This window comes from Syngnathus floridae, chromosome 12, assembly GCF_059516105.1.
Source record: "Syngnathus floridae isolate MCC-2025c chromosome 12, RoL_Sflo_1.0, whole genome shotgun sequence".
Taxonomy (NCBI): Eukaryota; Metazoa; Chordata; class Actinopteri; order Syngnathiformes; family Syngnathidae; genus Syngnathus; species Syngnathus floridae.
In genome coordinates, this window is record NC_142424.1 from 7098147 (window position 1) to 7112981 (window position 14835).

A 14835-nucleotide genomic window follows, 5' to 3' on the forward strand; every position below is an offset into this window, starting at 1 on the left:
GCTTGGAAGGGTTAGGGATTAGGTTGAGGGTTGGTTCAGGTTAGGTTTTAGTTTAGGTGTTAGGGTGTTCCTCAGTCATTCTATTATTAAAGAGCCATGGATCATTAATTTCAATAATGTAGCTACTCAATGTTACTGTTTTTAGTAATAAAAAAGACATCAGACTATATTATGCATTGTCAATTTGATCCCGACAGGATTTTTTTCCTCAGTAGACTTCAGAGATTCATGATATAGGAGGAAGGGCAAACTCCTTACGCCGTGATTGTTTTATTAAATCGAACAACCTTACGAATGGAAAGGAACAGACCTTTATCACAGCCGCTGTTGTTACTCTGCACAGTGCAATGCTCGTGGCGTTTCTCAAATTTAGATAAGAATGTTAAATGGTTGTGCCTTTTTGCTGTCATTATGTACAATGATTTAAATTGAGTTGATTTCATTTTCATTAAAGTTGGATTGGGGCAATTAAAAGTGATCCCATCTCATAATGAAGTTAGATTATATGTTTCACTACTATAAATTCCACTTCACAACTGTGAGGAGTGCCGTATGGAACAATCACCAAATCATTCTTTCCTTCCACGCTTTAATATTGCACTATTTTTCCATCTTGTCTAAAGAACAATCATAAGTTGTTCTTCATTTACAACGCCGTCATGAGTTTTAAAACTTTTGGAGGAATAGCCGTAACCGAGTGTATAATTTAGATCATCGAGATTAATCAGCGTGCAAAAAAAACCTCTTAGAGGTTCCAAACTAATTTTAGTTCCATCGCACAGAGGGTGGAAATATTTTAAATATTTATAGCGCTTGTCAGGAAGGTGATGCAGCCACTGTAATTTCACATAGCTGCTGTGCCGTGTGTTGTTTTAAGGAGCATTATGTCCGGCGTTCAATATGTTCCCTGTGTGCTTTCAGCAACCTCAAACACAACAGTGGTCACATTCTCACACATAAACATCGACTCGTGGCATTTTCTCATTTGAAGAGGTAATTTGTGAGATTGCAACGCCAAGGGCAACGTGCATTGTTTTGGAGCCGAGCAGTTATTGCAGCCGCAAAAGCAGCAGCAGTGTTTGTTGCCTCTAATTTTTGGCAGCAAAATTACTCATTTGTCTTACTATGCCTTAAACTTTAATTTTCTAGCCTTTTTATGAGGGGTGGGGGCAGATATCTCTAAAGGGGAAGATGAGGCAGAAACTTTCCACAGCTGTTATTTGGTGACTTCCCCCAAAAGTAAATATTTTTGTAATTATTAGAGTAGACTTAAAGGATACGGCATTTAACCTTGTTCACGAGCGATGGCGGAGATAAATGACAAGCTTAACGATGAGACAAAGTGAGCGTTTTAGGTGTGCCAAGGTCAAGATTAGCTCGTGTCATTCGTTGGCAGGACGTCGTTTTTCACCAGCAGTGAGCGGAATTGACCGCACTGCGTTAAGAAATAAGTAACCTCATTTGACTTTTCACAAGACTGCCTGGGTTGGAATAAGTTGTTCAAGAATGAATGTAAGGTAGATTTATTTATTCCTGTCAGTCTTTTTTTCTCAAGTCAAGGGTGAAGCATAAGATTTAGCTAACAGCACTTGCAAATCTATAGAAAAATATTCCACCTACACGTGCTTTGAAAATCTCATGTGTGTGTGTGTGTGTGTGTGTGTGCGTGCGTGTGTGTTTTATCTTAACAAAAATACTATGACACAGACGGAACACGTTTGATGGTTAAAGAAATGATCAAAACACGCCAAGTTATCATCCCAAGATGACCCCAGCTTCTTCATATAAATAGTCATATTGTTGATTGATGACATTGTCAGACAACACATTTGTCTGAGACTGTGCTAAAAATAATTTATATCTAAAGGCACCTAATGCACCATTTCTCCAGCTTCCTCTAACTTTATCCACAAATTTAGCGTCCCATTTGCAGTTGATGCTTCAGAGCTCGTAACAATTAACAGGATTAGTCCGACATCTGGTATTCCTCTGAGGCAGCAACGTGCGACATCAAGGTGTTAAGCACATCAATTGAATATTTTATAATGATCTGTTGCAAATGTTCGGCGCCCTCTGATGCAGTTTATAAGTGATGCGCCAGCAGAACAAGAAAGCTGGAGTCGACGCTTGATGAGTACAAAAAGCTGAACTTGCCAAATGTGAATTTACAGAATTCATGAAAGCAGCCATCAGAATAATTACAGAAATTGCAACATTATAACATCTGGTGAATTGTTTTTTACTCAGAGTTTGCAAAAACGTTAACAAAGCACGAATGCTGATCATAATTGTTGAGAAATATTGTTCCACTGCAATTTGTGTAAAGTATCCTAGTTATGTAAAATACTTGTTTTTGATAGGCTCCCTCTCAATCATGTACGCAATTGAAATTACCAATGTAAAATATATATTTATAAAAATCCTGAAGGAATTCTGGGAATCCTGATTTGCATCAAAACTTTTTTTCCTTGTGAAACCCTACTAACTAACAAGCAGGGATGTAATAAATAAAAAATGACTTTGGCAGCACCAATAAAACAGAGTTTGGGGTTCTTTAATTAGCCTTTTGTACAAAACAATGTTCTTTATAGAGGCTTACAGACGAAACCTTGATATAATACACCGCCCCAGCACTCACTGCTACTTTCATTAGGCTACTGCCCATTCAACACACATGCCGTGTCCGAGGATCAATACTTCTTCACCTTGTAGGAGCAGAAACTAGATTAAATGCACCTCCAAGGGTCATAATGAGAAGTACCTGTGCTCACTTTTCACAAATCTTTGAGTTCAATACTCGACCTGATCTGATCTCTTGCTCAGGTGTACACACTGTCAGTATTATTTACATAATAGTCACAGCCATTTGTCATAGTCAAGTCAGGTTGAATTGAGTGTTCTGTTGTCTAGTCCTTCTATGTATTTTGTATATACCGTATTTTTCGGAGTATAAATCGCAGTTTTTTTCATAGTTTGGGTGGGGGGTTGACTTGTACTCAGAAGCGACTTATATGTGAAATTATTCACAACTTTTTACTTGATCATTAACACATTCCTTACTTACTACTGCAATATAAGACATGTACTTATAAGTTTCTTATGGGCTTATTAGACCAGTCTGATGCTAATTTACATGTGCATTGCCATCCAATAGTTGAAAAAGTAATGCTTTTGTTAGATAATAAAAATGTTACGTCATATATCACATATAATATCATCATTCATTCAAGTGATAGCGGCTAATTGTGCAGTGACTGTATTTTGTACATAGATCTTGGTTTGGTTTTGGGGTATTCAAATTTAGTTGTATCCCGTGGTTAAACTTGACGCTGATTAACATTTACATATCACTGACTGAATTGAATAAACTGCTAGTTGGCAAGTTGGGCTGATTTGACAAATCCAAACAAATATTTAATTACAACGATGCGACTGAACCAATTTGCCACGTTTGTACAGTACACTACATGTGGGTGTGCATAATTTCCTTATGGAACTGACAAGTGAAATTCATTCAAAAAGGATCTTGAATGCTGACAGTCTGTATTGAAACGCATCCCACCAGGTGCAACAACAATGAATATAGAGTGAACATTTGTAAGCATGTTGCAGCCTTAAATTCATTGCCAATCATAAGGAATTAAGTCATCTCGTGTCGCATAATCATGTTTGCACTTGTTGGGAGGGGAACCCAATGCAAAATCTGTGTCCTGAAGTGTAATCCTGATTGACTTCTCCCAACAAGAATTTTGTTCATTTATTGTGGTAAGTGAGAAGCCATTGTCAGGATTACAGATGCCACCTCTGGCCACAAACATCTAAGTAGCAAAGGACTTTTTTAAACTTTAGCTTTGACTGCTGCTTAAAATGTGATTTTATTCAAAGCATATTAGCCGGAGAGAGAAAGTGTGAGAGGAAGGGATGGAGAAAGAGAGAGAATTAAATTAAGCCACACAAAGTTAATTTCAGAGAAGGGGAAGTAACTTGTCTGGATGGAGCTAATTGCTTTTTTTAGGAAAAAAATAAATGCACATCCATTGTAGCCAAAAGGGATGGACAAGAAAAAGTTTGTTTTACATGCAAAAAGTAAGCAGACCTAATTTTACCCAAAGTGTATAAAAATGTTGCAGTCAATAGCATGTTCAAACAATGGAAGGAGAACATCGACATTTATTTTTGTGTCACGCTGACACTCAAAGGTCACTTCATCATTGCCATGATAAAGTAACCTTTAGCTGTCAAGTCAGTTCATGATTTGATGATGCTTGCGTCATGTTTGTTGCTTTTCACTCAGCTAAATAACAACAAGCAAATTACTTAGTAGAACACAAGTCTGCATTTATGCATTTGAGTCAGACGCCGTTCAAATAGTTTGTGTTATTACACTACAGCGAATGTTTTCACACATGCACTGCTCAAGGCTGCGTTATAGTTCACAGATTGACAATACAAATATTAGATTAAGGCCGTCAGGATAAAAAGTATTCATAAATCAGGAGGTTTTCCTGCACAATGTCAAAGTAATGTCCCACCGAGCCTATATATGTGTGAATTAAGCACGTCCTTGTACCTCTAACTCACCATGAGTATAGCAACGTGTTGATGGAATTTCCATTATTCAACTGGTGCACGGCTCGGGGATATGAAATGGAAAGCCAAGTCGCACAAATGAAGTTTTTGTTTTGAACATTCAGGGTGTAGCATGCAGTAGCACAATTCTTACCTTGTGTTCGCCGGATGAAAGTCATGCAAAACTGCATGCACCAGCATAGTATAAGTGAATTGTAACTAATCATGTTCACAGGATGGATCAGAACTACTAAAATAGGCCTGGATGCTGAACAAATTATTTTCACTTGTACATGAGTGTGGTGCACGGATGTTGCAGGGAAGAACATTAAAAAGCAGCAGGTGATACTCACCAGGGTCGGACCAACCTGCACGAAGCCTCAGCATGCAGCTGGCAATCTCCGCAAACTCCCAGAAGTATGCAACCACTCCACTGGCCTAGAAATAAATGCGCTCATCCGTGTGGATGATGTACCGTTGACATCAAAATGAATCAGTGTGGGATTTTGACTGAATCTTATGATTTGTAGCATAGCACTTTGAGGAACTTGGGATGTAAATTTAAAGAGAAAAAAGTGAAAGGCTTTTGATCAACTGCAAGTTTAGCGTCCCGCCCCATGACTGTCGTTCTTGGTGAGCTATCAAAGCAAAAAGTTGAACGCTTATTATATCTGACCTTCTCGAGAAGTTTTTTAGTTTGTAAATGATGAGAGTTAAAAGTTCTCCGTGATTCTGACAGCAGCGGTGTTGACGCCGTTATCTTAATTACTACACTAAGGTGCGTTGTAGGAAAAAAATTGTTTGTTTGTAATAGCTGTCACATACCTGTAAGGACTTGTGTAACTTTCCGATTCTTTACGGAAAAGTATTTTAATAAATTATACAACAGAGGACTTGCAGTGCAATACGAATCGATAAATAAACAAAGCTTGGCTGAACAAACTGAGCTGTCAGTGAACTATCGCTAGAAAAATGGTATAAGTAAGAGATGCAGGCAGGATTGTTTACGACTTCATTAATATATGATTATAATAGATGGGCTTTGAGGAGGGAAAACTTTGGCAATGACCTAAGAAATGGCATTTAAAATGTACTCATGGATGGGGAAGGACAGAGAAAAATAACATTTAAAGCAAATATCGCTACTTGACCTTCCAAGGGGCATTACCGAACATGATATTTTTTTGTTGCAAAAAGAAACCCCACAGACTACATGAATTTTTAACAACCGTGTGGGAGTTATCCATAGGCTAGACTGCACTTTTGTGAATATGTGCAAATACATTGTTTCCCAACACTCTGCTGCAATTTACAGGACAATTTTGTCAAAGGCGAGGTCCAAAACATGGTGACGCATTATAATTCTCTCCTTAGATGTTGATACTTTTGATCATTAGCAAAGCAAAGGGTTATATTAGGCCTGAAAAGTTACCAAAATGCCGAGCATGGCTTTTGTTGCTCTCTTTGTAAGCACGGCAACACACAAATATATCATCTCTGTAAAAACAGTTCGTTTGCTGATTCCTGCCGGTGTGGTTGTTGGCTTGGTACTATTGATTGGATGAAGTCACAAAGCAAGAATGGAAGTGAGTAATGGGAGTTTTCACACTTAGGAGACTTGTGTGAGAAAAATGGCAACATGAGAGACATTTCTGGGTGCCTCGTGTCACCCAACACCATCGAAAAAAAAAAAATATGGGAATGAGTCAGGGCTGGAACAAACACCAGAGGGTGCAGAGTCACATCAGTGAACACATGGATGAACAAAAGTTGATTCAGTGAAACAATTTTACCACTTTAATTAGACCAAACTGAAATTTCATTTATTTTCTCGCTTAATAACTTTTGTGTTTGTAACCAGGACAAAAGTCCTCAAGTAACCTTTCACTAAGCCACACCCAAAAATGCAGACAAGCCAATCCCAAGAAAAGGCTCTCTTCACAGCGGCGTGTTTTTTCCTAAGCCAGCGCTCTTCAATTATTTTCTGTTATGCCCTGGAAAGAAGAAAATATTTCACGGCCCCCTAACTCTCCTCGGTGACTATAAATAGTATCATTTGTCAATAAAATTGTAAAAAGTGCGCCTCATCATAACACTGTATCCTAATTAACATGTTTCCTGGGGTCACATCATGCCTCCCCAACTATTTGAGAGGGACTGCCCAAACCAAACGATGAAGGGATCCAGCTGAATCACACACACCAAAAAAAGTCTGCTCCAAGATATGCAATGTATTCTCCTTAAAATGAAGCTCATTAACCGAAATGCTAACAATCTGTTAACATTTGTGCTACTAAAGAGTCTTAACTGCTAGTGGCATGACCACTCTTTACAAGATGGAGATAAAAGGCGATTAAATGCAGCAATTAAAAACTAAAACTGTATTTGGATTAATAATGGGCAGGCAACTCCTGTCGTTGCATGTTTTCTATGGGTCCCTGTTGCGACACACTTGATTCAAATCATAAGCTGGACAACAACCCTACTGACTTGCCTACCCATGTGATATTATGTAGAATATTTTATTCTAAGATGTAGGCAATCTGGAGTTCCAAAATATATTGGCCTGATCACGCCAAGCGAAAGGGAATCAAAGTAAGACTTCATACAGGAAATGATGTGGCAAATAAGTGCCTAAAGAAGCGCTTGCCCAAATCAAGTAATAAATAAAATATTATAGAGTATATTCTCTCGTCAGAGGTCAATCTTGTTTGGCCCCTTCTAGTTTCTTTGCACATGCATATCAGTCTTTTAGAGACATTCCTAATGACCCCCCATTACACTGTCATTATACAATGCTGCCATGTGGCATTTCCATAAAACCTTTCCCTTTTTTTTCCCTCTTTTCAGAAGACACGATGGCTTCCGATTGCAAGCATGTTAAAAAGGTCACTCGTCCAAATAAAGGCCAACAATGCCAAAGAATTTCCCCATACGTAAACACTCGACTCAACGCATGGGGCTTGCGGCACACGTGGAGACCAGCTTGACGTAATACAAGCTTTGGCCTTTAATTAAATAGCACGGAATTGATTTTTTCTTTCGTTTTTTTTCTTTTTCAACATAGGACTGCAAGAATAAATTAGCTTCATTGTGACTTACTATCTATCTTTCTCAATGTGTATGATCATGAGCAATGATGCTGCTGAGAAAAAGAGCCTTGCTGACGACTTTGACAAGTAGACATTTGCTGTGTTATCATTGTGGGAGTGGAAAACAGTACTATTGCAGTATAAACAAAGGCCTAAATTTAAAATCTGGACAAATAGAGTGACTTATTGTTTTGAATGTGGTCTTTAAAGCATTTTTTTGATTATATCAAATATAAAAATTTAAATGATGACAATATTTAAACCAAAACACTTTGTTTTTGCAAAGAAAATAACTTAAACAAAATATTTCCAAGTACTGTATTTTCCGCAATATAAGGCGCACCTAAAAACCTCCTATTTTCTCAAAAGCCTTATATATGGACCAATATGGATTCATGGATGAGGACGAACTCATTAACGTATGCTTTACGTGTTTATTTTGTGTGTTGTGTGATATCAACGTTTGAGCAACGTTGAGTTATTGATATATTGTTATTGTTTTCACTATTTCGAGCGTTACTATATTGTGATTGCATTAACGTTTGAGCAACGTTGAGTTATTTATTCTATGCCGGTGCGCCTTATGTATGGACAAAGTTTTAAAATGGGCCATTCATTGAAGGTGCGCCTTATAATCCGGTGCGCCTTATAGTGTGGAAAATACGGTAACATAACCCATCTTGTTGTTTTTCCCGTTTCTTGCCTAAATTGGACAATAAATAGGTTTGCTTTTTTTGTGATGATGAACTTGTGGAACTTAAGGAACTTGTCTTTTGTCCTGACGTCAGAATCACATGCCGCAGCGAGGGGTACACAGCAGGTAAATGATCCATGTGATGCACCGAAACAACTGCAGGTGCTGCTTATGACTACAGATAATCATCATGTTGCCTGCGTGAAATATGTAACATCTATAATGGGGGCGCCATAGTGAAGTCAATGATGTGATAATAAATACATTTATTTGTGTAATGGCTTTCAAAATAAGCAGGTGATGAGGTATAAAACGATTTGTATTTATTTTTAATGGATGCTGCAGTGCAGAAAATGGGCAAGTTGAAAGAGCGGGAAAACAGAAGCCAATGGGACAACACTGGCTATTTTATCGTGCCTTTGACGATACAGGGGACATTTTTTTTTTCCCTCCCTAAAAAAAACTGCATATTAATGATGGAAAATGTTGATTATTCACAACGTAGCGTTTGAATGGATGGGGAAGATATTTATAATTGCGTAAACACACAGGCATGCAGGTTTTTGGTTGTGTTGTTAGTCGGCTCTTGATCTACTCTGTGAATCCTGTTTTTCCTCAGGCGGCTCCGTGTCTCAGGTTTGTCCTCCCCCTCTGCACTCCTTAATGTCCGTCCTCTCGTGCTCTTCTCGCTCCACTGGCCTTCTCTGCCTCCCTCTTCAGCTCTCAGCTCTTCATTTCCTGGAGCTACACCAGCCAATCTGGCTCCTCTGCGTTTAGTAACTGCTGTGTCCTCCTCTTCAAGATCTGTCCCTGTGTTTTTTTTATTCTTTATTTTTTAATCTGTGCTTGGGGCGTCCTTGGGAACGTCAACACGCCGGGGCCCGAGAATTAATGTGATGTTTAGATATGAGCGTATCGTCCATCATCGTGAACTATTTCTAGGATGCGGCAGCGCTTTCTCTTTCGTCTCTTGCCCATCCCTGTGGGTGGGTCCTTTTAGCCAGTCAAAAGACAAATGATGTTATAAATTTAACGATGAAAATAAAATAAAAATTGTGCCAGTGTTTACAGCTCAGCTTAATTGAAAACTTAGTATGCAGAGGAACCTCCCAAAGTGTAACGCCTTAAAAGTACCCTTAAACTTTTTGTTGCGTACTTATTAGCTAAAAACATATTTGGTGTAAACAAAAAAAGTTGGTGACCCAATAGAAACTAAACCCTGAACCCTATTAAGACCTCATCCACAGTTTGAGAACCATATGAAAATGTTTCCTCCTAAGTATAATTCTGTGCAATAATGCTGCTGTGTGGCATCATCTAAGTTGCCAATTAACACATGTTCCATTCACGAGACAATAACCACGAGGAATGTAAGGCTAGCGTGTAAATTTAATCTGCAGACACTCAAAAGAAAGCAGAGGCAGAAAAGGGAGCGAGGACTGTGACAGCTTAAATAGGCAGCTCAATTGTTCTAGTGGCAAAATGCAAGCTCAGCAGAATGCGCCACCTGAATGGCGAGGACAACAGCGCGACAAACAAAAATGCAGACGCCGACGTTTTTTCGTCTTTTCAAAGCCTTTTACTGATCTGCTGAAACAATGTTGGCCAGAATGAATTATTTACATTTGGGTTTTGATTTTAGCTGCAAAGCTCAGCCTTGTCGTGTGTGTGTTCTATTTAGAAAACCGAGCCAAAGCTCATTTTTTGTCAAGTTACCGATTTAGATTGTAAGTGGACTATTTTGATTGAAGTAAGATGAGCACACTTACAAGAGAAGTCAACTCTAGAAAGCTTCTGGCAGTGTTTACGTTGTCTTTTGCCCATATTAATTTTAACAGACTCTTCGGTCTGATCTGAATATCTGTGGTAGCATCACTCCCCTCTTTCTCCAGAGAATTCCTGCCTTGGATCCTACATCATTTATGTTTGCCCAAGCATTGAAAACTCTTTTCATCTGAAAATGCTGGCATCACAATAGCTGACCGGTGTGTTCTCTGTTGGCGTTAGGTACCCTGAGGCTTATCCTACCGTTCAACTTCCTTCATCATTCCTCCTTTCAGATCTACAGTTGAGTGAGCCACCTTTTATTTCCATAGGAGCCTGGCTCCATTCCACCACTGGTACTTGAGCCCAAGGGGATTCCATCTGTCCCCAATCCTCATGGGTCTGTGCCTAATGAAGATACATAATGATGGTGGGCCCTCATCGCAAACGCTTTTCATACCATTAAATCTCAATGTTCCTTCTCTGAATGCTGTGCTTGACAACTCATAAGTATCTATGTTTTATGACAAAGCACAGTTTAAACTAAGGGAACCACTAAGCTCTATGATACCTCTCAGTCTGATCCAGGGTAGAGTTCTTTACCTGCTAACGATGAAGCTTCAAAGCTCTGAAACTTAAAAGTTGCAAAGATTGACTAGGAATTCAGAATTCAGCCCTCCTCCTCCTTTTTTTGCGACAGTCTTTCAAGTAACAGATCTTGAAAGATACTGAGATCCAAAAGTACTTCTGTATGTCTGATCGATCTTCTGTGCCTGCAGACTTAAATCCGTGATGATACTGACAGATGCCAAGCTGTGCTAATGGTCTCAAAATGATGTGTACTCGCCGTCTCCAGCTGGGTGGGGTCAAACCCACTGAGCAACATCCGCGTGGTTTTAAGTTGTCTGTGGACACACTTCAGGTGAATCGGAGACCCTTCAGTGGGTATTTTGCAATGTGTGGGTGAAACACAATGATTTGCTTTGCTACAGCAGATGTTGACTTTGGTAATTCACAGTTTTAAATTCATAATAATCTGAGAGTGGAGTCTATTCAATTTTAGTAACATAACCTTGACAAGGGATCCTTGACAGCACTGAGCAAGCAAAATTGCTTTTCTTCAACCAGTACGGTATAACAGCACAAAAGCGGCATTAGTCTCTACTTAGGCTGCATAGGCTTGTGAATCATCAACTAAAATATGAGTCGTATGATTTCCCTCAAGGTGTTTTCAAGAAAGCCAGTTCCCAGTGATGAGTGTCAGTGGATTCTCAAAATTTTAACTAATTATTGAAGCAAAATTGCTTTTGAATTTTCTGAAATACTTGACCCCCCTATATATAAAATAAATTAATACATTTTTAAAAAGTAAAAAATAAATAAATTAATGAAATAGATAAAAATAAATAAATAAATAAATAAATAAATAAATAAATAAATAAATAAATAAATAGATTCAGACAGACTTTCTGGAACATTTTAAATCAGAAAGTTTGGAACACACCATTGATCTTTGTCAGGAGTTTGAACATACCCTTGAGTTACTTTTCAATCTTTATTGTTGCCAACTTTGTTACAAAAAAATTTTGGTGGCAACTTTTCAGCACACATACTCAAACACAGTTTGATATGTTTGGCAAGAAATTTCCCACCTGCAGACTCTATTCTGCCCAGAAGTGTGATGCTGTTATGTCAGAAAAGTTTTCATTTTACGTAAATGCAACTCTTTTAGTTTTTTTTTTTCTGTAAAAATAGACCAGTTTCCAGTTTTGGATATATTGCACTACAAAAATTACACACTGTCCATTACAAGATTGTTTCATTCCATTGCACACACCAGGCAATGTCCACTCCATCTCAAATGTTTGAAGCAGTAGGTTCCGATTAAAGCATCGTCTCTGCTAACTGCAGATGCAAATGAAGTTTTCCAAAGACAAATTGGCCTCCCTGAAAGATGGGCCTGTGTCCCCAGTTGGTCGTCTTTCTTGTGGCAAGTCCAATAGAGAGTAAAATGTCCCTGCTGTGATTAATAAAATGTGACTGATGAGCTGCATCGGAAGCAGCTCAGATCTGTATTTAAATGGGAAAAAAGGAAAAGTTCTGCTCTCATCTTTCTCAATCATGTCAGCAAATTATGGCCAAGCTAAGTATCTACTTTTACAGATACTGCAATGAGAATAAAAGCTTATAGGAACTTGCTTTTAAAACTTTTATCAATTCCAAAATTGAAACTGATCAAGGATTTTCATGAATCATAAGTTTAAATCTATTTCCGTACTATACATGTATTTAATCACCATATCTATTGTAGAACCATCTGGAACAATCCACATCTGTGTCTCAGCTCTGGAAACAAGTCGTAGTTGTGAGTTAACAGTACAGTCGTGTAAGGTCTGTACTCTAATGAGGACAACGCAGAGCGAAATCATTCATGTTAATTTGCGCATACACAAGGTGGAACTGCGTGGGAAGTCATGCATTTTAATTAGGCTGACACTGAACTCTTGGGTAGTGGTGTGTGTTCAAGTGTGGAAAATATGCCAGTTCCAGTGTCTTTGGAAGCATGCACCTATTTGGCCCTGTGAAACGGACACAAATTACCGAGCACGTCTGTAGAGAATTAACGTGTGCACTGTCTCGTTGCGATTAATTTGAGACGTAATTAAGCGTAATCAGCACCTAACGTCGGCAAACCGTTAAAGAACAGTTGGCTAGAAATTGAATTACCTGGGCAAATTTGAATTCATTCATTCTACTGAGCTGTAATTCAATTCTAGTCAAATGTTGTCATGGATACTCAAAGCCCAATTCCGATGTTTAAGTTGATGAATGTTAGTGTTGTTGTTTTTTGGCAAGGGGGGGCTAAATAGTCTCAAGCTAGGCATTTTCACATTCTTCTAACAAGGGTAGAGGCATACGCACTCAATCTCCTCCAAATAGCCCACTGAGAGGAACATCTCATTTTGCAATATTGTTCAACAGATGTTCACTTTTACAAGATTTATGAAAAGGGACCGAGATTATTTGGAGAGCCACACAATAGGGAGATACCGCGGGTGTTTGAAGCTTTTAGCTTACTGATTACCTCAGCAAAAGCGGGTGTGAGTCATTACATGAAACAATTCACAGAAACATTTGGGTACCGTATTTTCCGGACTATAAGGCACACTGGACTATAAAGCGCACCTTCAATGAATGGCCCATTTTAAAACTTTGTCCTTATATAAGGTGCACTGAACTATAAGGCGCACCATTAATGCATCATGTCAGATTTTTAATCCAAATCAAATCATTCTCCATTTTATCTTTTTTATTTCAACTTCAGATGCAACAAATTACTTTATAATCACAAAATAATGATCCATAGTCTTTTTGATTCATGATTCATAGTCTTCAGCGGGCCACTTATGATTGATTTCATGACACAATGCTTCGGGCCAGTTTAAATATAGCAATTTGGTCCACATATAAGACGCACCGGACTATAAGGCGCACTGTCGGCTTTTGAGAAAATTGTAGGTTTTTAGGTGCGCCTTATAGTCCAGAAAATACAGTTTATCCAAGAACAACCAGGTTTCCAACACCTGGACCTTTATGGTTCACATCAGGATTGACGGACCCAGTCACAAGCAGGTCCTGCCCACAGGTTTGGTGCACTATTCTCATTTTAATAGAATACTTAAGAGCCTAATAAATTCATTATATAGATGACTGGGGATCAGTTTGCCAAATGGAAAGGCGACTAAAACTTCCAAAGAATCACAACTTAGAAAGACGTTTTAGAACCGAAAAACATACCACCATTTGATTTTATGTAAATCGGTACTCGATCTGTAGTACTGACCCATCCACTAGCAGCAGCCTACTTTTAATATGCAATGGATATCAAATATGTAAATATATATACATATAAATGCCGTATTTGCAGTCAGTAATTGAATTCTGTTGAAGTTGGTCAGGTCCAGTTTTTATATGGCTACTAATGAAGACATCTTAATGTGTTTATCATGTTGTAGAGGTCAACATTGTTCTTTTTGTTGTCGGTGGAGTCAATTATAATGCAGCAGAACACCCCAGCCCCTGACATACAAAGCGTGAATCCATCGTTCTGTTTAACCCTACGCATTTGAAAATCACTGCATTAGTATTCACAGACTGCCCATACTCTACACAACCTTATCCAGCTGATTAATATTTAAATTTAATATCATTCTACATTTTCATAAATATGTTCATTTTAGAAGACCAACACTGCAGAGCTGAAGTTAAAGGAGCCTACAAAAAAATGATTCATTCGGTTCACGGAGTTCATTGTGGAGTGTTTGCGGATGGCCGTATAAAATAAATGAGATTTTCAAGGCATGTGTAGGTGGAATATTTCTCTGTAGATGTGCAAAGTGCTGTTAGCTAAATTTTACGTTTCACCCTTGACTTGAGACAGGGGAATAAATGTTTGTACAGTATATATTTCTGCCATTGTGTCATAATAATCATTCATAATCACAAAATACGTGAGTGTGTGCGTCCCAGCCTTAGACGTTGTCAATCTGTTGGCTATTTTCAGAAGTACAACAGATCTGGAAATCAGCAATGTAACCCTACAAACAACACTCATAGCGACACACAGGAAAACAGACAAAATGTTTGTGTTGGCTTTGATTGCTCCCCATTAAGCCTGAGGATGCAGCTACTCTGTTCAGGAACTAATTATGGTGG